The sequence below is a fragment of the Bos taurus genome, chromosome 6 (assembly GCF_002263795.3).
Source record: "Bos taurus isolate L1 Dominette 01449 registration number 42190680 breed Hereford chromosome 6, ARS-UCD2.0, whole genome shotgun sequence".
NCBI classification, from domain to species: Eukaryota; Metazoa; Chordata; class Mammalia; order Artiodactyla; family Bovidae; genus Bos; species Bos taurus.
This window is the reverse complement of record NC_037333.1, coordinates 11,509,947-11,534,952: the sequence shown is the minus strand read 5'-3', so window position 1 is coordinate 11,534,952 and position 25,006 is coordinate 11,509,947. Positions and strand designations below refer to the sequence as shown.

At 37.5% G+C, this 25,006-nt stretch overlaps 1 pseudogene; it reads left to right on the top strand.

Annotated features, from left to right (window-relative positions):
* The first annotated feature begins 397 nt into the window (after positions 1 to 397).
* Positions 398 to 25,006, top strand: part of LOC100138193 (large ribosomal subunit protein eL19-like) — an 86,959-nt pseudogene continuing 62,350 nt past the window's right edge.

The following is a 25,006-nucleotide window of genomic DNA, read 5'->3' as shown; positions in this document are numbered from 1 at the left end:
CAAAAGGTCAGGATTGAAGCATGCTTTTCCTAAAACAGAAGCATGCTGAACTGAGAATGGAAAGACCAACAAGGACTGATTCCAGGTACCGAGGTGAGGAGAAAAACGAGTTGAATGGCTTCTTAGAAAGGAGATGCAAAACTAGAGGGCAACAGGCAGCTGGGAATAAAAGTCATGAATCTAATGGACATAGTAGAAAGTCTATTCTGACCTTAACTTTTGTCATATAGTAAGCCTTTTGTGAAAGAAGTTCCTTCAATATTATACATACAGAATTTCAACATATTTCTGGCAGTATTTGTGGAAAAGAAGTAAATTCAATGAATATTTTTCCATTAGGATATTTCAAGATGGATAATTTCTGAGTTTCTCCGCGATTGTGGGTCTCCTACGGAGCATGTTTATCGCGAGACTGTCTCAGTCGCTCCTACGTATCTGTGGCTGTGCCGCTTTTCTTATTTCCTCCCATGAAGGAGCTAGCTATTCAGCTAGTTTTCAGGTTTCTGACAGAGGCCTTGCTCCATATGTAGTTGCAGACTTGGTGTGTCGGTGGGAGGAACGATGCCTCCCTGGACCTTCTACAGCCTGGTGCCGCGTGTGTGGTGTTGGCCACGGCGGAGGCGTCGTGACGGAGCACATGCCTTTTGGTCCCATACAGGCTCAGCCAAGCCCAGCTGACGTGCATGTATGTGACATGGGAAGATCCCACCCAGACTCATGGACCCTGGAAACAGCTGGTAACTATAACTTTGTATTTGCTTCACAGACAAGTAAAGCGAGGCTTTGAGTTGTTAGTTGACTTCTCAAGGTCACATCGCAGATCCCAGACACAATTGGCAATGAAAAGCGAGGGGTCTCTCTTGTCTCTGCTTTCAAGCTTTCCTTTTTTCATGACATCATGCTCCCTATTATTATTTTTAAAAGTAGAGGCCTTCCTTCTTTTTTATAAATTCAATACTGGAAGATTTTGATTTAGAAAAAGTTAAAAAAGCATAGCCCTCTGTAAAAATATTAATGAAGTCAGTTCTTATATTCAGTTATTCAGAAGGAATTTAATTTTCAGAAAGTGGAAAATAAGTGGAATTGGTAATGACTATGCTATATTTAGATGGAATATAATATAATGCTTAGCCCCCCACTGCCCCCACTCCAGTCTCTTAGGAAGCGTTTGATTCTTAAGTTGCTGGGTCAGCTGTAGCAATACTAACAACGTTGTTTGGTGATACTAAAATACATGCAAATGTTTTATATTATTCTTAATCCAAAATGGACACATTTTACTGATAAGTCTTTTTAAATATCTTTTAAAATTGCATTCCATATTTTAGAATGTTGTTTTTCAGATTTCCATATGAAAATAATACTACGGGAAAGGCATTTCATTGCTTTACATATTATAGTAATTGATGTAATTTCCTTGTGATACCAAAGATTCAGCTAATAAAAATAAGGTTTTATAGGTCATGTTTTCCCTTGTGGCTATTTTCTGTTTACTTGTCACAATAAATAAAAAAAAATAGATTTTCTGCAGACATTTCTCTTAGCATATTGAGAATTCTGAGCTATAAGGTCTGCTTATGAAGTACAGTCTGATTCTAGTTTATAAAAAAATCCACCTTAAAAACTTTTGGAAATAGAATGTATTCTGTCTCTTTTAGTTTAATACTGCATGGAAACTAGTTTTGTAGCAGTCATAAATTTCTTTGGGTGTGAATGAATTTAAGGAGTCGACACTTCCTTTTTAATATGTTAATAGTTTGAGCAAAAACTTACATGTAAATATACATTAAATCATATAATATCTTTTTTGTGAAACTATCCAGTGAACTTATGTGTCTCTGAATTCAACATAGAATAATGTATAATTATAGGTGTGCTGCTGCTACTGCTGCTAAGTCGCTTCAGTCGTGTCCGACTCTGTGCGACCCCATGGACGGCAGCCCACCAGGCTCCCCGGTCCCTGGGATTCTCCAGGCAAGAACACTGGAGTGGGTTGCCATTTCCTTCTCCAATGCGTGAAAGTGAAAAGTGAAAGTGAAGTCGCTCAGTCGTGTCTGACCCTCAGCGACCCCATGGACTGCAGCCTTCCAGGCTCCTCCATCGATGGGATTTTCTTACGACTAGTAGGAGCTTTTCAAATTTATAATTTGATAGGTGGGAAATAATTACGATTTGATTAAGCATTCTTTCCCTCAATGCTATAAACTTTAATGACATTTGTAGTGAGAAAATTTCTAGTTCTTATTTTGTGAAGTAGAAAAAGTCAAAATGTAAGGGAAGGAAGTAAATACTTTAAATGCTAGAAATGTTAGACTGTATAGGGAGTGGTAAGCAAGTAATGGTGTTTCAAATAATTCGAGATTAAATGGGAAAAGATTATAGCAGAAAAATGGAAGGATAATTAAATATTTAGAGAAAATAAAAATATATAATGGCAAAAACCACTATAATATTGTAAAGTAATTAGCCTCCAACTAAAATAAATAAATTTAAAAAAAGGAAAAATATATAAACATGGAAAGAACTCACTTTCAATAAAAAGGTATCTTTTCCCATACTGTTCTAATTTTAACATGTTGATGTCGTGTCTATTAGTTGAATTTCTTAAATCAGTGTTATTTTCTGGAAGTAACTAGAGGAATCTGTTATGAAAAAGTATATTTTGTGTTGTGGTTCCTATAAAGATCCATGTTGTTGAACTAATGCATTGATTCTGAAATAACAAGCAGCTGAATGTAGTTCCACTGTTACCATATCCTGAAGTTTTATAACACACACGACTACAGCAGGTTTAACAAGGGGTACTTGCCTCCCACCCACTGAGACCCCACTCCAGTTAAACCATGCATGAAAATAATACACAGTGAAACATCAAAAGTACCTTGAGTGTAGAGTAATTTTGCCTGGGTGCTGCCCAGCTTATATGTTTTCCTGTGTAGAATATAAAATTTATTTTTCAAAGTTCCAGACAAGTGCACACAAGATGAGGTTTCTTCTGTGTATATTTTCATTAATCTAATATTAAAAAGTCAGTTACTTTGCACAATGATGAATTACTTGGGTTTCCTCCAATTGATTTTCTACATTCAGCAATTATATTAAAAAAAAAAAAAAACAGATCTGTTTCTTTTGTGTTTGTCTGTCTAGGACATTAAGTGCCTTTTGTCCAGAATGCTTATTTTAGCTTATAACGATGGTGCATTTGATTGATGCCTGCCTCCCCAACCCCACTGCAGTAGTGAGTAGGTCAGGCTTTGCTAGACTTAGGGCTTAGCACAATGTCTGTTCTATAGCAATACTTAATGAATATCAGCTGAAGGAAGAGTGCTCATGGATATTGATGTTACACGGAATCAGGGTCCTTTCTACATTGTGTTTAATTATCTCAGTGAATATTAAGGTTCTAGGATCTTTGATATCGCTTCTTAACTTTGAAAAATGTCTCAGTTAACTCTACTTCTCCAACACCCCCTCACAGCCCCGTCCCCTTGCCCCTTTGGAAGTGAGAGACTGATTGGGAAGTTATGAGGACTCCCAAAGTCCATCAAATGTCTGGCTGAAAAAAATTGCTTTTATCTTTCATGGGTACACTGAGATAACTCATATTTATTAATTTGTTCTTTTATTATTTCTTTACTTAAATATTTAAGAAGTATGCTACAACAAAAAAGTGTTTTCCTAGTGGCTCAGTGGTAAAGAGCCACTACATTGCATCCCCCTGCAATGTAGGGGATGTGGATTTAATCCCTGGGTTGGGAAGATCCTCTGGAGGAGGATATGGCAACCCACTCCAGTATTCTTGCCTAGAGAATCCCATGGACAGAGGAGCCTGGTGGGCTACAGTCCATGGGGTCACAAAGAGTCAGACACGACATAAGTGACTGAGCATGTGTACACGTGGTACAGCAAACACTAGAATAAAGGGTAATGAAGTTTTGACTATGTAGCTAGGTCTGCTTTTACAATCGATAGTACGGCAGCAGAAAGCAATGGTACATTGGCTCACAGGCCAGTTTCCTTGCTTGAGAGTCACTCACCTGAGAGGACTGTGTTAACTTTTTCAGAAGGGATGAGTTGAAGAATTAAAATGCAGCTTAACAGGCTGAGCAGGGGTTCTTTCCTCTTTAGGAATATGGAGCCCAAATTGAAAAATAACCATACCAACCCCACCCCTTCATCTCCTTCTGGAAGATTAAGATGAAGCCCTGTTCAAATCAGCTTAAATAGAAGGCAATGGATGTATTTGGTTTTCTAGTGCACAGTTAGCCAAATAAGTTGTTAACAGCTGTGCCCCAGGAGACAAGATTTCCATTAGGAATGCCATCGTTAACTAGGAGGATGAAAGCTGAAAGTCCATCTGGGTGACTGCTGGGAGAGTTCCTCCTTCCTGCTGAAGGTGAACACCAGCATCATAAACAGATCACACGGCATGCTTGAGAAGGAGAAAGGGCTTAAGGAGTGTTTCTCCACACACTATAGAGGTCTAGAGATGGAAGAGTTGCTGGAGTTAGTGGAGGAAGTGAGAATAAAAGAGAACAGAATGTGAAGATTTCAGTAATATGAAAGGAATACACATCTGGCAATAGGAGAAACAGAAAGGAAGAGGAGAAAAGGGGAAGGAAGAAAAAGAAAGAGTGAATATGAAGGAGAGGGAGAGAGAGAGAGAAGAAATTGACAAGGGCACAAAGAAATGCCATTCTGTACCCTTGGAGACATTCTTTGAAGGCTCTCTTTTATTTATTTATTTATTTTTTTGAAGAATTCCAAAACAACAAGAAACATCCCCAACTCTGAAAGCTGCAAGGAAATCTGCTACTGGTCCTGTGAGGAAACAGCATTTATGATAGCTGGTGATACTGAGTATCGTCTCTTGGGGAGGTTGGGGGCTGCTTCTTCAAGCATATCTCTAAGACATGCAGGATCAGATTCAGATGTACTGAATCTTGGCTGTAGGTAAGACCTTTAGTAATGTGTTGAGCTTCTTTAAATAGCCTAGTTTCTACATGAATGGGCTAATGTCCTTTATAGTTTTTTATTGTGAGGGTTATATGAAACAATCAGCATATCACAGAAGCATCAAAGTGTGATTTCCATGTTAATGTGTTATTTCTATCTTCCTAAGATTTTTCGGAGATCAAGTGGTGATACATAGTTGATGTGGGGGTAAATGATAATCTCATGAAAAAAACATGGAGGTATATTTACAGCATACAATTTTTCTTGTGTAGGAAATTCAAAAGTTTGGATTTATAACTGAAGTTTGCATTCCTACTGACAGTTGAATCTTTCAGACAGAGAACAAGTGAAGAGTGAAAGGTCTGTTTTGCATATGCTGTAAATAGTAGTTTTCTGATGTACTCCTGGCTTTTAGTTAGGTGTGGGGTTAGGGATGGAGTACAACCAGAAAGATCAGCTTTCATTCAAAGGTGTGAATGCCAAGAGATGGGTATCACTGGGGTATCTTAGACGCTGCCTTCCACAATAACCAAGAAAGAAAGAAAGTGAAGTCACTCAGTTGTGTCCAGCTCTTTGTGACCCCCATGGACTGTAGCCTGCCAGGCTCCTCCGTCCATGGGATTTTCCAGGCAAGAGCACTGGAGTGGGTTGTCATTTCCGTCTCCAGGGGATCTTCCTGACCCAGGGATTGAGCCCGGTTACCCGCATATTGGCAGACGCTTTACTGTCTGAGCCACCAGGGAAGATCCCCCAGTAACCAAATCCTACTTTTAACAAGCCCATAAAGATAGTTGGAATTACTGCCATTGTCAGGAAGGACCCTGTGTTATCACTGCATATGTAATGTTGCCTTGAGCTAATTGCAGTTTACACTTTCTGAAATGTATGCACTATTTAATACATTTGTAGACTTGACCATAGAATTTCCTTTTATGATCTTCTTTGTGTATTTACTGTCTTTCTACATTTTTAATGGCATTTTGTTCTTACCAGTCCTTTGTTCCCACTGCACCATCCTCCCCTGATGGAAAAGAGAGCTGTAAAAATGTTTAAGAACAACTGACAGAGGAACTGAATAGGGAATTGGATACTGTATTCAGTTTAGGGCCAAAAGCAATAAATTATAAGTTGACAATTTGAACACCAAAGATCTTTCCCTCTAAAACAGGGGTCCCCAGCCTCTAGGATCTAGTGCCTGATGACCTGAGGTGGAGCTGATGTAATAATAATAGCAGTAAAGTGCACAATAAATTTAATGTGCTAGAATCATCCCAACCTCCCCAACCCTAGTCCATGGGAAAAGGTCCAGTGAATTCATAAATAACAACAAAAACAAAATAAAAGTAATATAAAAAACAAATATAAATACAAGTAAAAAATAAGTAAAAATAAATTTAAAAGCAAATAAAAATCAGTATTAAAAAACATTTAAAAGCGACAGAATAAAATCAAAGTATATAGTTGAAAGAGAGTCTTAGAAATGATTTACTCAGTCTCTCATTTTAAAGGTATGGAAAGTGAGCGGTTTCCAAGCTGTTGATCAAGGATACCCCAAACATAGTAATGTAAAACCAGACTTCTTACATTCCCTGCAAACATGGCCCATTTCAGTCAATGGCGTTTGCAAGCCCTGAACCTGTAGGTCCCTATGGACGCTCTCATCGGCTATATCCAATTCGTCATAAAATTTGGTTCATTTCACTCCTCAAATAAAGTGTATTTGAATCCATTTACTTTTCTCTCTCCTACTAAACATCTCTCTGGTCCAAATGATCATAATCTACATTCTGGATTCCTGTAAAGTTCTTTTCCCTCATTGTGCTTTTACACCTTTCTAATCCATACTCCACAGATTTGGTGCAGTTTTTTAAAATGCAAATCCAATGTCATCAATTCTATTTTTTTTTTTTTTAACATTGCTGTTAACTTTGAGACCAAATTTGCTAACGAGTCCTCCTAGATTCTGCAGGATATGGCCTCTTTCTATCATATCTGGTACTGTCTTCTCCTTACCTAAGGACCTAAAGTTCCGTTTTAAACTACTCTGCTGCTTCAGTTCAGTCGCTCAGTCATGTCTTACTCTTTGCGACCCCATGGAGTGCAGTACGCCAGGCTTCCCTGTCCATCACCAACTCCTGGAGTTTACTCAAACTCATGTCGATTGAATCAGTGATGCCATCCAACCATCTCATCCTCTGTCATCCCCTTCTCCTCCCACTCTCAATCTTTCCCATCATCAGGGTCTTTTCCAATGAGTCAGTTCTTCTCATCAGGTGGCCAAAGTATCAGAGTTTCAGCTTCAGCATCAGTCCTTCCAGTGAATATTTCAGGACTGATTTCCTTTAGGATGGACTGGTTGGATCTCCTTGCAGTCCAAGAGACTCTCAAGAGTCTTCTCCAACACCACAGTTCAAAAGCATCAATTGGTGCTCAGCTTTCTTTATAGTCCAACTCTCACATCCATACCTGACCACTGGAAAAACCATAGCTTCAGGGCCTTTCTTTAAAGACTTTACTCTGCCCAGACCAGTGTTCTTTGCTCTGTGTGTCCAACCTATTCATATCTTGGGTCAGATATCACTTCCTCTAGGATATCTGATGCACATATTAACCTTTCAGATGTATTCAAACTTTGCCTACATTTGTAATAGTATTTTTAATTTGTGTGATTATTTGGTTATTTGTGTGATTATTTGGTTATTAAATAAAAATATATTTAATTTGTGTGATTATTTGGAAGTCCCGGAGATGGGGTACCACGAAGGGTGTATTCTCATGCACAACCGCAGCTCGGAATTTCAGCCCACACAGCCCACACACAGCTCACCACATTGTGTTAGGACTGAGAAAATGAATGTTTTGTGCACTATATTATTTCAGTATTGGGCACAGAATCTGAGATCTAGAAACACTTTTATGAATAGTATCTGAATGAATGAGTTGGATCCTGGACTCAGGAATTATTGTACCAACTCAGGATCCTGGTCGCTTAAGTCAGGTCCAGTGTGATTTCTACCACGTTTATCTGCCTTTTCCTCCCTTGTTAAATAAATAGTACTGTCTTTTAATTGAAAGTGAGAGAAGCATGGGAATTTTAATTCATAGTGACTTCTTAAAGTGGAAGGTGAATAATCACTGAAATGAAAAAACAAGGTCTGTTGTTCATAATGGAGTTTGTAAATAGAAAACCTTATTGGACACAAGTCTCAGTGCTAAAAAGTACAGAGGAACATGGAACAATAGGGAAGATGAATTATTTTACCATTATCATGATAAAATAAAGGCAGGGACTATAGACATAGAAGCCCAGTGTTTGCCTTTGCCTGGCGAAGCAATAAAGCTATCCTTTTTACTTCATACTCCCCACCCAAAAAAGTAACAATATTAAAAGCAGGGACTAAATATGTATGTTATTATAAGTGGACACAGTGTAGAAAGTAAGTTAAAGAACACAGGACTGGAGAAAAAGCACTAGTCACACTACCATTGCTGGCATACCTGAGCGAGATGGGCAAAGCCATGACTTCCTTTTAAGCTGTAAAATGTAGTATCACAGACTTTTCACTTTTTTCTAGTTAGTTCTCAAAAACTTTAGAAAAACTGATCACGTTGATATTTGTGTGTGTGTGTGTGTGTGTGTGTGTACAGGTGTGTCAGTTGCTCAGCTGCGTTCCACTCTTTGTGGGACGTCCACTCCCGCAGTCCACTCCCATGGACTGCCGCCCACCAGGCTCCACTGTCTATTGGATTCTCTAGGCAAGTGTACTCGAGTGGGTTGCCGGTTCCTTTTCCAGGGGATCTTCCCGATCTTGGATTGAACCCAGGTCTCCCACATTGCAGGCATATTTTTTACCGTCTGAACCACCAGGGAAGCCTTATTGATATTTGCTTAGAGTATTCCCCAGCCCTCTCACCTCCTGGAAATATTAGCTTAAAGGAAGGGAAAAATAGTTTCAGTGACCTACTAACCTCGTTAGATTGTTAGAATTAGACTTTGTCCACAGAAAGCTTCCCTGTGATTCATACTGGGCTCTGAATAAACATTCTAACTTTTGGAAGTAGTTTTTTAAAAATCACAATATTTTCCCCCCAAACAATGAGAAGATCTATCTTGAATGTTGTAACTAAAGAGCTTGGAATTCTGCTGTCCCCTGTGGAAGAAGCAAATAGAAAAGACTGCCAAAAATATACCAAACACCTGGAAAGGATGGGCTTTAAGCCCTCTCTCAGGAAGTGATCATGCTGTACATCTCCCACCTGGATGGAAATATGCATTCTTGCTAACTTCCTGAGTAGGACTGTGTTATTTTAAAACTGACAAACGAAAGACTTGCCTAGACCATATCTGATTGTGTAATTGTTGTTAAGGATGATCACTCTAATAAGAAATTGCTGTTGCGCCAGCATTTGCAGGTACTGATTCAATATTTTTTGGATTCTATACAAAAAAAGTAAAGTAATAAATATAATTTAAAAAGTACTTATATTTGGAAAAAGGAAAAATTAATGACTAGAGAGAAAAGAAGAGAAAGATATCTGTATCTTTTTTACTTCATACAAAAATCTTTGCTATTTGTATATGGTAGGTGAAAAGTTTTCAAGTTTTCTTTATGATTTATATGAAAATTTGTTAATTTCTAATGGAGGTTTGGGTTTGACCCTGAACACATAGGCACATTGTTTTTAACCTCAAGGGAACAGAATATATTAAATCAGGAATTGTATTTTAACTTTAAAAAAATCATTAATTGGAGACAGAATTTTCCTTTGTTGTTTATTTTACATTACATAAAAACCCTTCAATAAGTAGTTTACTTATGATATTTGAACAATGAATATCAGTGGCTTTGTTGAATTTAAGGTAATAATGTTCAAGGCAAGTTATTTGTGTTTTGGGAGCTTCAGTGTCTTAATCCATAAAATAAGGATAGTTGTTTGTGAAGATATATGCCTATTCTGACAACTTTATATAACTCAGTATTAAACAGCAAAATTAAACTATAAAGGAAAACTAAAGGAGTTAGAAATTAAACACACCGCAAACACACACAGAAAGCAACTTTCCAGGTTTCCCCATCTTTTTGCTATAGGAGAAGTAAACACATTTTTGGCTTTCAAAGGTATATTTTAGAAATATCATTTTATCAGTGACTATAAATGTTAAGCAAAAAGAAACATAATAAACTTCTCAATGTCATGACTTGATTTAATTTGTCTTTCATGTATATCTCAATGGAATGTTTTCTATATACAAATGCCCTTTCTGAAGGCTCTATGAAGCAGAGTTGGGCATCCTCTGTCCCCACTCCCCCAACACCAGTGAAATTGTTAAAGCCTGTACCCTGCAGGAGAGAAACCACAACAGATAAAGTAATAAATGTACCTTTTTTAACTAAGAAAATTTATGGTGTAAGGAGATACTATTGTTTAAGTTGAGGATTTGATTATTCTAACTACTGATTTGCAGATAAAACTTAAGCAAGTCACTAGATACTAATTTTATGATCTATAAAATAAATTGATGAGAATTCTGAAATGCCTTATTCCAATTTCTAATTATAAACGGAGGATTTATAAAACCATCTACCAAGCTGTTACAACTTGGTAGAGGACAATCTACCTCTAGATTGTCAAAAGAGGAAAATCTTTTGACAAGGTATAAGGCCCAACTGGCCACCTGATGGGAAGAGCCAACTCATTGGAGAAGACCCTGATGCTGGGAAAGATTGAGGGCAGGAGGAGAAAGGGATGACAGAGGATGAGATGGTTGGATGGTGTCACTGACTCAGTGGCCATGAGTTTGAGCAAACTCAGGAAGATAGTGAAGGACAGGGAAGCCTAGTGTGCTGCAGTCCATGGGGTCACAAAGAGTCAGACACAACTTAGTGACTGAACAACAAAGTCCATGGATTTTATCAAGGCAAAACAAATTAGAAGCATTCTCATTTTGCTTGACTCTCTAAGGAATAAACAGGTAACTGGTCTTTCTTTTATTTCTGAGATTTTTTATCTGATAGTTTGCTCTGGGTAGTATGATCAATGGAGAACTAGAAAATGTCTTATTCCTTTTAAATTCATATTACTAAATGTCAGGGCTGTAGCCATTTGCTAAAATGCTCAAAGTTTTAGCACTTAGCACCTTCCTGCTTTGTCTCAATTAAAAATGCATTAGTTGAATATGTGAATGAATAATTGTCAGAAATTCAATATTGGCTCATATGCTGAATTTCCATCCTTGAGAAAAGATACCGTTTATGTTACATCTTGAGATCTCCCTCTTAGCCAGTATTTTGAAGTTTACAAGGGGCACAATACCGGACAGGAGATCAGAATTTAGAAAAACACGGTTTCTCTGTTAAAGGAACACAACAAAATAAAGAGAGTAAAGTATGTCTTACTTATGGAAATTAACCTGCCCCAGCAGCTTATCTGGCCTAAATCAAATTTATAATGGGCATTTTCCAAAGTGGGGTGTATTCTTCTGGTTTCCCATCTGCCTGGTCCTCCTGATTTGGTGATGTGTTATGGACTGCCACCATTTGCAACCATTCTGATTCATTTCCTGGCTTTTAAAGTTCTTTCCTGAACTAGTGCCTTCTTGGGCTACCATCTCAGAAGCAGACCTCTCTTCCTTCTTTGGACTTACTCCAGTATCAACTACATGCAGCTCAGGCCTTTTTTGTGATGACTTGATCAACCAAGGCCCAGATCCATTTACTTTTCAGCTCTAACAGATAACCAGACAAAAGCAAGATTCCTTCTTTGGATCTCCTTTACTTTGGACTTTAAAGCATCAGTTTTTAAATTATTTTACTGACTTGTAGGGAAAACATAACTGATAGCATTGACTAAGAAGGGGAAGCATGGCAAGCACATTAATTCAGCATCGTGAGGCACTTCTGTGTCCAGTGCAGTCTCTGGTCACACATCCTGGGTCTTCTCCTTGTATCTTCCAGTAAATCCTTGATTCAGAGGATTTCCGGCTTGTCTTCGTACCTCATTTCTATCCCTTGTAGGAGTGAGGAAAAAATTATGGTCCCTACCATGTTTGGTAAAATAGCTATCTAGTTGTTTTGTTCTCCTTTTAAAAAATTCATCATTTGAAGATTTACTCACTATTCCTCTAAAACTTCTCAAAGTTTTAAAAATACATTTGATGTAGAGTACCAGAAGCAAAAATAATTGCAGGTATCCTATGTATCAATCTTCATTAAAACAAATTGACCCTTGACTTCAAACTGCTAAGCACCTAGAAGGTTTTAGTGGAAAGAATTAATGATTTTGTTTGCTTCTTGTTTTCAGTTGGAATATAGTGACACAAAAAGTTTATTTTAAAGTTAGGGAAAATATTTATGGTTTATTTTAGTAGAAAGATTCATTTTAGAATAACTAAAGTTTGATCTATTTATGCAATATAATTACTTATATTTTTGTGCTAGTGACTGTAGAAGAACATGCTTGCATCTTATTATTATTAATATGTTTTCCCAACACATTAATGGAAACTTGATGTCCATATGGTTATGACTTTATGGTAATGATTCTTGTCCTTATGTAGGTCTTCCAAGCCTATAGAGAAAAATTCTCATTCCAAGACTACTGGTATTAACCAGCTACTATTCAGATTTGAGGTCTGGGTAAAAAGACAGAGGAGAAGAGAGAATGAGAATAGCATACAATCCAGAATGTGTAAAATATTCGTCATATAAGCAGACTGATACGTGGAACTCCTCCGAGCAAAATGATGCCTTGTGAATCTGTAGGACACTGTCGATTTTAAAAATGATTAAAGTTTCATTTCAAGGGTGGAGCACCCCACAAATAGAGGTTACAGTACGCTGGTGGCAACAGGTGCAGTGAATTGACTCCCAAGCCTGGCTCATTGTTGGAATCTCTTGGTGTGGCCCAGCAATGCCAGAATCAGAAGTTCTATGATACATCCTGAGAATTCTATTTTAAAAGCCTTTCTAGTATGTGAGCTATCCTCCTAATGGTCAGAGAGTAGACATGGAGTCAGAGAACCAGGGTCTGAGATTGTCAAGCCTCACTTTTCTTTCACTAAATATAGAGAAATGATACTTTTCCTGTAGAGCAGGTGTCTGCAAATCCCAATACCAGGCCATGGTCTGTTAGGAACCAGGCTGCAGAGCAGGAGGTGAGGGATGGATGAGCCAGTGAAGCTTCATCTGTATTTGTAGCTGTTCTCCATTGCTCACATTACCACCTGAGCTCAACCATCGAGTTGCAGGAAAACAAGTTCAGGACTCCCTCTGATTCTGTATTAGTGAGCTGTGTAATTATTTCATTATATATCACAGTGTAGTAATAATATAAATAAAGTACACAATAAGTGTAATGCACTTGAATCATCTCCTGATCCATGGAGAAATTGTCTTCCATGAAACTGATCCCTGGTGCCAAAAAGGCTGAGGACCACTGCTGTTGAGTGCTGCAATGTGAGAGTAGATCACATACAAAACACCTGCCCCAAAATTGTCTCTTAGAGGATAACCACTATTTTTAAAATTGATAGTAAATGTTATAATCCAAGGTGAAGAACTTAAACAAGGAGAACAAGATTTATTAAGTAGAACTAGAAGAGTTTGGAAGCTGAGGGTTAAGAAATAATATAACAAATTAGGAAAATGGTGCACAAGGAATTAGATGAACAATTCAGAGTGATGATGGAGCTGCTGAAGGGGAGGCATGAATAATGAAGGTCAGAACTACTGAGAAAGTAAGAACCAAGTGGTCAAATAGTGTTGAGGACTGGCCTGGAGAGGAAGCCAACCCAGAACTCATGGAGAAAGTCCCTGAACCCTAGATCAAGAACCAACACAAAAAGCCGGAACAGCAGAGATCAGAACCTTCCATGTGTGAGAATGTGGCATATGGTTCAGAGCTAAGATACTGCTAGGACAGCCTCCCTAGATTTAGGGTATGGGAACAAGGAATGAAGAGCACGTATTTATGGATCATAGGTGAGCACAGGCAGGGCTGGACCATCGTGTCTGAGGTGACAGTACAATTTTCTCCAATTGCTTTCCATTTTGTAGATATTAACAAACTGATCAAAAGACCAAGGCAGTTGACATTCTCACATTTGAACAGAATGTGAAGAAATAGATGTCTTTCATGACCATGACATGACACCAGATTATGCATTAATTATTAATTATGATAACCATCACCATCTTGTTTATTAATTAGCATAGAAGATTTTTCTCTCAATGCAAAGGCCTGTTAGCTCAGATGGTAAAGAATCTGCCTGCAATGCAGGAGACCTGTGTTTGATCCCTGGGTCGGAAAGATCCTCTGGAGAAGGAAATGGCAATTCGCTCCAGTATTCTTGCCTGGAGAATTCCACAGACAGAGAAACCTGGCCAGGCTAGAGTCCATATGAGGTCACATCGGACATGACTAGGCAACTGTCACTTATCACTTGGGTCTGAGAAAGGCAAAGACTTTGCTTGTGAGAAAAATATAAACTGAGACTCGGCTAAAAGAAACAGCATCCTTTCAGGGGGGAAAGTGGTCAGTCAACAGAATTACTAATAAGTTGGAAGTGTACACAATGATTGAATATAGAACAATTAGCATATTATTGCTACATTTATTTGGATGTTGTACTTAATGAAATTTTGCTACCTACTCCAGATCATAGGGTAATTTTAGATTTAAAAAAGCCAGTTTTTGTATTCTTTTTTCATATTTAATTTTGGTAAAGTCATTTTATTCCTTTGAGTTTCATGAAATTATTCACATGGTTTTAATCCTACCGTTTAATTATGTAAATCCCAGACAGAACTAGAGATTAATTTCTTGCTTGAATATTGTTCACTCAAAATGTTTAACAGTGTCATTTGAATACTTTGGCTAAGGCATGACCATTTAAAAGTCTTCATAGAATCTAGGAAATTTTAGAGATCTGACTTTCTCTTATAACAAACACTAAGATGCTACCACCTTCCACACTAAATATTTATACATAATTAAATAAGTTGGGTCTCAATGCAATTGAATAGTTGATATAACATACAATTTTGTACATATGGTATTATCAGTTAATAATAATTTCAATTTATAATTTTCTTTTCATAGTTTTGAGCCCATAAAACTTTTAAAGAGTCTTAAAAATCTGCCAAGCCCAAGATGTGGTGTTTTTAAAGATTTATGGAAAAACAATTGGCTTAGGAGTAAGGATTATTTTACACATATAGGATAACTTCTTAGAAAAAGCATCTCTTAAGATTCATTACAAAGAGTCAAGAGAATGTTGATCCATTAAATATCAGAATAATAGAATTTAGTGATTAGTTTGGGGGCGGGGTTGATATATTTACATTTATGTGGCTTCTTTCCTAAAGTACTTTGTAAACTTCTTAAGGCATAGTTTTCCTTTTTAGGCCTCATTTTAGCCTCAAGATTCATCTAGTGACTTCTACTTAGTAGGAGTTTATAGATTAATTATTCCTTAAAATGTAGCCGCCTCCTTTTTTTTGTTTTTTTGTTTTTTTTTTTTTAACATTGTGAGTATAGTTTCTGGCAGAAATCATGAAAATGTGTTACTAATAGATTTATTGTGCAATACTTAAGGATTTACTGTGACTTCCTATATTCTAACCAACAGAAAAAAAAAATAATGGTCAGCATTTAGGTCTTTGTATTGAAAATAACCTTCTCAAAGTTTACATCTTTGCATATTACTGAGTTAATGCCAGCGCTGAACTAATACATGAGTAGAAAAAAGAATATTCATTTCACAGACTTGCTAATAAAATTGTTACAAATTAACTGGTTCATTTGCTAAGAATTTTCTAGTATGAAGAAATTTGTCTTTTTAAACAGAGTAAAATCCAATGTATATATTTATGCGAGATCTAATTTCATCTACTTTTCCTTTTCAACTGGCTGTTTAAAATCAAGTAGTGTTGAAAGGCATTGTGCCACATCTAAGTCTGAAATGCCTTAGAGCTGTAACTTGGGTGGAGGTGGGAAAACAAAACAGTTCACAGGAGGTTTATTGTGAAAAGGCCACCAGGACCACTAATTTCATGTTGTAGGGCAGATTCAGAAAGCTGCCTAAGGCTACAACACTGCTGTCTTCATATAGTCAAATCAAAAGATTGTTGTTTTTCAGTTGCTAAGTCATGTCTGACTCTTTGCAACCCTATGGACTGCAGAGTGCCAGTCTAAACTCGTGTTCATTGAGTCAGTGATGCCATCCAACCATCTCATCCTCTGTTGCCACCTTCTTTTGCCCTCAATCTTTCCCAGCATCAGGATCTTTTCTAATGAGTCATCTCTTCACATCAGGTGGCCAAAGATACAGTTGATAATATGGTGGAAGAATGGAATGAGTAACATGGGCATAAATTTCCTAAATTATTATTAAATTGTGGAACTGACTTTCATTTTGAAACTGTTTTTCTCCGTTTTTTAATATAATAGAAAAATGATATTACTTGCTAAAACATCACTCATTTGGAAAAATACAAAAAATATACCAGATATATTATCTCTGTATGTAATTGTGAGGGAATAATTAAAAATATTATTCTACAATATGCCATTTGGGAGCAAGAAAACAATGACATCATTTAGCAGATTCTGAGTTTGTAAAAACATAATGTGACAAAAGAAGCCAACGTCTCTAGCCAACTTAAATCATCACAGATTCTTACAATATGTCTATATTCCTCGGAAAGAAACATAAACGAATGTTAGAGGATGACATATACCATCTTAGTCATAACTTTCGATATGTTTCCTTTAACAAGTTTTGGTTACATATAAATGCTTCTATATAGGAGCAAAACAACTCATTAGATTTTTGCCTGAGCATGTGCAAGAAAGTATTTATTCGCTAGAGAAAAGAGAGGGGAATGAAATAGAGTGCAAAGAGAAACAAGGAAAAAGACATCTGTGTGGTGTGATAGGATAATGGGATACAGAGTCCTGAAGAGAGATCCCTATGGATTTGAGAAAAAGCTGGAACCCCTGACAAAAGCTTACTCTAAGTAAAATAAAAGCACTGCCAAATACAGAGGCCATAGATTAGGGTCCCAGAGTGTATTTACTGAACCTAATTGGATAGCTTATGATGTATTTGAATATCTGGTTCATGTTTTAAAGAAAAAGCACTGTTAAAAAAAATCTGTAGCTGCTGCTCTCCTTCCCCAAAGTTGTTACCATAGAAACCACACTCCGCTTTTAAACAAGTATGAGTGTTTTGGTCTCACATACATAGTGACACTCTTTTGGAAAAATACAAAAAATATACCAGATGTATTATCTCTGTATGTAATTGTGAGGGAATAATTAAAAATATTATTCTACAATATGCTGTTTGGGAGCAAGAAAACAGTGACATCATGTAGAAGATTTTGAGTTTGTAAAAACATAATGTGACAAAAGAAGCCAACGTTTTTCTTTCCCAAACATGAAAGCCCAGATGCTGATGTAGGAGGTCCTGTGATGAAAAGACAAGGGCTCACCAACTATCCAGGATCAAAACTTAGAATTCTTCTGAGCAGAGGGGAAAGAATTTGGAACTAAGAGTTAAAGAATTTTGTTAGGCCAACAATTTCTGTTTATTTGTGTGTGGGTGCTCTGCCTGGCTAAAGAGCATTATCTCTAGCTGCAAGTTGGAATTTTCTAGTATTAGGCTGGAAAAATGATGATAGGAAAACAGGTCACATTAGAACTTTTCATGGCACTTACTTTCCAGAAGAAACTTAATTTTAGAGAACTTTTTGTTCTAAACTTTTTGTTTAGGACATCATAATCAAGGTCTTGAAACCTTTTGTTAAATGGAGATGAAATACCTACCTTTTAGTATAGCTATGAAGATTAAGTAAAGTGATGTTTTAGAACAGACTAGTATAATAATTGTGATAATAACACTAATAACAACTGTTATGATTGAACTGTGAGAAGGCAATGGCACCCCACTCCAGTACTCTTGCCTGGAAAATCCCATGGACGGAGGGGCCTGGTAGGCTGCAGTCCATGGGGTCGCTAAGAGTCGGACATGACCAGGCAACTTCACTTTCACTTTTCACTTTCATGCATTGGAGAAGGAAATGGCAACCCACTCCAGTGTCCTTGCCTGGAGAATCCCAGGGACGGGGGAGCCTGGTGGGCTACCGTCTATGGAGTCACACAGAGTCGGACACGACTGAAGTGACTTAGCATAGCATAGCATAGCATAGCATGATTGAACTGTAGTATCTTAGAATGTGAATCTATTCGGAAATAGGGTCTTTTAAAAGGTCATTAAGTTAAAATAAGGTCAGCAGGGTGGGTCCCAATCCAGTTTGACTAATGTCCTTATAACAAGAATAAATGTGGACATGATGGAAAGACAGCAAGCATGCTCCAGAACAGAAGAGAGACCAAGTGAGAACAGAGAGAGAAGGGGGCCACCTGCCAGCCCCGGAGAGAGGCCTCAGAAGAAATGAAACGTGCTGACACCTCAGTTTTGAACTTCTAGCTTGCTGTACTGTGAAAAAATGCATTTCTGTTGTTTAAGCCACTCATTCTGCAGTATTTTGTTATTGCAGACCTAGAAAACTAATATAATAACAGGGAGTGGAAACTTAGAGTGTTTAATTGTAAAAAGCGTTTACAATTAGTACTATTTCTTGGGACAGTTGCTAAATCCATGTAGAGTACAGGTGAGGCTGTGAAGGGAGTGAGCACTCCTCTGCCTTTGCCCTTCATATCCCAGCAGACCAGCTGTAGTTTAGGCAGTTAATTTTGTCTTAGTATTGCAAAAACAGAGAGAGAACCCATCTCTGACAGTACCTGACAGGGTCTATCACAGTTTATCTTTGGTGTGTCACTTAGTTCTAGATGGAATTTACCTAATTATCAGATAAAATCTGCATATTTTCTTGAAGTTTTACTCATTATTCTTCCTATGGAAATTTAAATTCACAATAGTGGCTGAGATTTTTTCCTTGCTTTCAAATTTTCTTTCTTTTAAATTTGAGCATGGAAGTAATGGAAATGAAAATCCATTCCATAGAACGTTTGCAAGGCATCCTTCATACTGGTTCAACTTGGAAGACCTATAGCTCTTTCCTCTCTCTTTAAGTATGGCCAGTTTTCTTTCTCACATTTAATATACATTTCTTTATTCTGGTGAATATGGATATGTTTATTCTTAGCAAACAGGAAGAAGTCTGAACACCAAATCAAAACGCAAATTTAGTCTAAGTTCAAACTTGGGGGAACCACTAAATAAATGTGCCAAAGTATTATGATGCTTTGGGCTTCTCAGTGGCTTAGTGATAAAGAATCCACTTGCCAGTGCAGGAGACACGGGTTCCTTCCCTGATCTAGAAAGATCACTTTGCGTGGAGAAACTAAGCCTGTGCACCACAACTATTGAGCCTGTGCTCTGGAGCGTGGGAGCCACAGTTTTGAGGCCCACGTGTTGAAACTGCTGAAGCCTGTGTGCTCTAGAGCCCATGCTCTGCAACACGAGAAGCCACCACAGTGAGGAGCCCATATGCACCTCAACTCGAGACTAGCTCCTGCACAGCAACAAAGTCCCAGCACAGCCAAAAATAAATTAATTCAAATTATTTTGTAAAAAGTATTATGATGCATTAAAAATGTTATTACAGTTTCTCTTGGTTAAGATTTCTGTATGTGTGTATATTATTTATGCATATATATGTATTATCAGTTATATATTAGAGATAACCTTTACTGTATGTTTTTCAACCCACCCATCTGTCTATTATTTTCTATCAAATTCATTTTAGCTTAGGACATATACACAGTTAATGCAGTTTTCTAGGCAGGAATACTGGAGTGGGTAGCCATTCCCTTTTCCACGGGATCTTCCCAACCCAGGGACTGAACCCAGGTCTCCTGCATTGCAGGCAGATTCTGTACTGTCTGAGTAACCAGGGAAGCCCTATATACAGATTAAGTGATAATTAAACCTTAGAAAATTAATTAAAATAGTTCTTTCTATGAGATTACACATATCTCAGGTTAATAGATACCAATCCACATGTTTTCTGTGTTGATGTTTTCCTTTAAAGACCAAATCTGATTACCATTTGTAAATTATTTTTAAGATAGTTACTTGACTAATATCTTGGTTCATTTACCTGAGAGAGAAAGCAAAATTGAGAAGATTCATTCAAAGGCATATATATTGACTACAAATTGTGGTAATGCTAGAGTTCCTAACAAAAATCAACTATGTATGGTTTAGTTATACAAGTTACTAATTCCTTGGGGCATCTTAAATTTGCAGTATGTGTATACTAGTTTTTCTGAAATTTAATTGAATAAGGCATACTTTGTAACTGGCTTGTTTTGGTTACTGTTAGTTTATTCATGGCTCTTCAAGTTTTTATTCCATGGTCGTTAGTTTTTCTATGTTTGTTAAAACACATGTTTAATCTCCAAATGACATCATATAAACCAAGGAACAGACGTCTTTCACAGACTATCCTAGTTCTACTAAAACTGTGATAATTTTGTGTTTTCTTTGCCGTGTATTTTAAAATAAGTTTTGACAAGTCCTTACATTTATTTTTCTGTAAAACTGCATATTTGTTATTTTGAAGTCAGATAGTATTGTTTATGTACTTCGGTAAGAGAATAATTTTGGAATATTAAAGAGCAGGTGGAACGTTTAAATAGTTTTGTTTTTGCATTGGAATAACTTACTTGGAAATGTAATCGGTATCAACAAATATTTTAAGATTTCCTGGGTGCTTAATGCATAGTAGAATTCTAGTAGTTTTTGTTGTATGAATAAATGAACAATAATAATTTTAAATGTGACTATCATAATTTAGACAAAGCCTGAATTTTTAGTTTGTATTTTTTTAAAGAATCATACCTGAGGCCTACCACTTTTATACATGTTTTAGCTAGCAGGTTCTTTTCTCAAACACTGGTTCATTTGTACTGTGAAGGTAATGTTTTATTGAGAATAAGTTTCAATAACCCATTGATTGTAGCTGCCTCCCATACTGTGACTTATACCCACATTCCATGTGAAAACTGATTACTGCCACTGGTACTGAAAGTACCTGCCTTTAGAACATAAGAATACCAGGTACATTATTTTCCATATGTTTCTCCTGAGTCTGGCCACTGGCCAATGACAGTGCTGTGGTGGTCGTATGGAAAGGTGTGGTTTCTCTTCCACACCGTCCTCAAAAACTGAGGGCTTGCTTTCAATTACTTCTTCCCTCCATGTCCTCTTTACTCTCTCTCCTTCCTTTCTAGTGTATATGAATATCATTTTATATATCCATCATTGTTACAAATATGTACACAAAAATGTCTATTTATAGTAAATACTTTATGTTAATACATTGAAACCTTTCTGACCTAAGCAATTGTGTCTCATCAAGTTTTTTCTCCTACTTATATCCATTATAGGTTTTGAAATCAATAGCTTATATTGATGGAGAAGGCAATGGCACCCCACTCCAGTACTCTTGCCTGGAAAATCCCATGGACGGAGGGGCCTGGTAGGCTGCAGACCATGGGGTCGCGAAGAGTCGGACACGACTGAGCGACTTCACTTTCACTTTTCCCTTTCCTGCATTGGAGAAGGAAATGGCAACCCACTCCAGTGTTCTTCCCTGGAGAATTCCAGGGACGGGGGAGCCTGGTGGGCTGCTGTCTATGGGGTCGCACAGAGTCGGACACGACTGAAGCGACTTAGCAGCAGCTTATATTGAATATCTGGTGAATGAATGATTGGCCTGAATATCCTTCCAAGAAGCGCTCCTTTATTAGCTGTATGAGGTAATGCTTAATTTGTTTTAAATTATGCTTTCAAGTTTTAAAGCATAATCTTTTCACCCAGTATTCCAAGACAGGTGAACATACATTATAGATACCATTTGTATGTTTTTAGCAAACCTATAAACTCCTATCTGGAGTCAATAAGATTAAATTTTCTCTGCTAAGAGAACTGGGCAAAGACTGAGTGGAGTTGCAGAAAACTAGAATTACTGTGTATAGACTTGAGATTGCAATTTGAGAGAGGCGCACCCGAAGGGTAAAATGTAGTATCTGCATTCTATGAGCTTACTACATGCTTACTAAATACTTACTAAATACCATGAAACAATAAATTACATGGGTATGAAACAGGTCGTAGACTTAGTTGATATATAGTTAAATAATCTGATAAATGGTATAGGTATTAATAGTAAGTGCCATACGAGTTCAGACACTGTGGTCTGGAGGGGTGGGAGGACAGTTTCACTGAAGGAAGTGGGACCTGAGAAAAGTTGGAAGCTGATGCAACACTATATGGTTCAAGGTCCTGGGAAGCTGCTACCATCCCGTGCTGGCATCACACTGTCCCTAGACTTGGGGGCCATTGACTATGCATGGTCTTATTAGTCCAAGTCTTGTGGGATACCTATCTAACAAGCTTCCATACCATCAAGGGTAGTGCTTTTGTACCAGATTAATAGTTTTGGTTGCCCTTCTTCCTCCAAGAGTTGAATCAATGCTGTCATATGTCATATCCCTGTTTAGCTCTATCATAACTAAAAATTTGATTACAAGAATACTCATCTTCACAAAAACTCTCACCTTTGTACCATTCTGTCCAGCACTTAATTTGATCCTCTCACTCCCAACCTATTTCCCTTTAGAGGCCTTGTTCTTGAACAGAATACTACTCTATATGTTTCAGTTCTTCTGGGAACATTCTCTTAGATTCTTGTGTTGGTGAAAACTGCCTGTGCCTTAATAGCTGTTAGCTTTAATGTGGCCCTCTCAAGTAAAAGCTGCTTGTTCTTTCTCACACTGATTAAATGAGGTATAAGAAGATATAATGAAAATTCAAATTTTAAGGCAAGATAAGAACTTGAACATAAAATTTTTCTTTGCCATTTGGGCTTCCTCCCTCCCCTCCAGTGTGATTATGCATCTGCATTATGTATTAACTAGACCTTCCCAATGGCAAAAATACATGCTCAACCGTAAGGATCAATTTTTCTCTTTCTGGCACCAGCCATATAACTCCTGAGATGATAACATTCCTTAAATCCTGTAAGGGGTTGTGATGACCCAACACTCACTTTGTAGGTGCATACATCTTTTGTGAACTTTATGTACAGTGCCAATATAGCTCTTCCCTTAGAGATAGCGATTGGTGCAGAAAAGACTGGGCAGAAGACCTAGGCAGATACTGCGCTGTACCTGATGGAAGTTCTTAGGTTAAACACTTATGATCTTATCAGTGTTACTAGCTGCCTTACTTGTATTCTGCCTGTTTTACAAGATTATTGTTTCTTGCATTACTAAATGTGTGATGGAGCCTCAGATAAAATTAATGATGACAAAGAAAGAAAAACAAGTATTGTATATTAACGCATATGGAATCTAGAAAAATGGCATTGATGAGCCTAGTAGAGAATGGACTTCTAGCCACAGTGGGGGAAGGTGAGGGTGGGATGAACTGAGAAAATAACATTGACATATGTGCACTCCAATGTGTAAAATAGCTAGTTAGTGATAAGTGGCTCTGTAACCCAGGGAGCCCAGCCTGGCCCTCTGTGCTGACCTAGAAGGGTGGGATCGGGGGAGGGGAGGCTCAAGAAGGAGGGGATATATGTATAATCTGACTGATTGGCATTGTTGTATGGCAGGAAATAACATTGTAAGGCAATTTTCCACCAATTAAAAATTTTTTAAAAAGTAATGATGATTTGAAACGATTAACTAAACATATAGTCTATAAGATCAATCAGTCACAAAATGCCTCCCAAACCTTTTTTGAAATTAAGACTGAAAAGGGAAAGGATTATAAAATGAAGACTGTTGCCCATCATCTAGCTCTACAAAAATCAAGCCGTTAGCTACTACAGGCACTAATGTATGATAGATAAACCCTGAAAGGAACTGAGGGTGAGGGTCAATATGAGGCCCTTTGTGCCCTGGGAAAACTTGCAGAACTGGCCCTCAGATACTTTGAAATTTTCGGGAGAAAATTTTATGAACCCAGTTTCTTGCTCTTTCCATAATTACAAAAGCACCAAAACCAGTAACAGCAACCGTCTGCTGAGATGTGTGCTTGAATGCACACGCCTCCTTTGCCAAAATCACAGTATACTAGCTTCCCCACTTGCCTCACCAAAACAGTTCTCAGAGCTTTCTGAGAACTGTCTCTCAGGTTATAATCCTCAGGTTGACTTGAATAAAAATTTCCATTTCTTTCTCGGATTGACTGTTGATTAATTTTTCAATGACAAAAAGATTGGGTTGTTGTTTTCTTTGGTTTTTATTTCCTGTACCAGCTCTTCATTCTTTTCTTTCCTGCAGATGCCCACTACTACTTTTGAGGCTCGTGGCACTTCCATAATATCCCTCTTCCATATTTTTTGTCATAGCTGTATATTTACCTACTTATTCAAGCCCTTTTATTCAAGAATCTAGATTCCTTAATCCTGTGTATTTCTTTGTGACTTCAGAACCACGTAAATAAATCATCCAAAATGATACAGATTTTTGGTTCTTTCTTTGGTCTTCTCATCTTTAAATTTCTTTTTATTTCTCTTGGGCAGCCTCTTTTATACAGGATCTTTTCAGAAAATATACCACTTCAGAAATCTTGGTTCTCAATAACCGAATCACCCGAATCACTATTTTTCTAGAACATTTATTCAAGTACCTCTATTGCCAGAATTCTCCAAGCACATCAAGATTCTAACCCCTACTCACATGTTTTAGTGGTCCACTCCAAGTTTCATTTTTTCCCCTCCTATTCCACCTACTTTCTCTCTTCATTCTAATAACTTTGTTGCAATTTTTCTTCAACCCCTTGGCCCTGTGTTCTTCCATTTCAATTACCTTGCAGAATTCTGCCATTTGCTTTTGTAATTGAACTTCAGTTGGAAAACTTTGCTAGGGAAAGATCCCATGGCTCTGTGATCTAAAATCTCAAACTTCCACTCAATACCGCTCATTGACTCTGCCTTTTTCTTCTAGTGGGATCATGTTTCCACTTCAAGATAAGACTTGGCTATCTCCCCTCTTCAAGCCA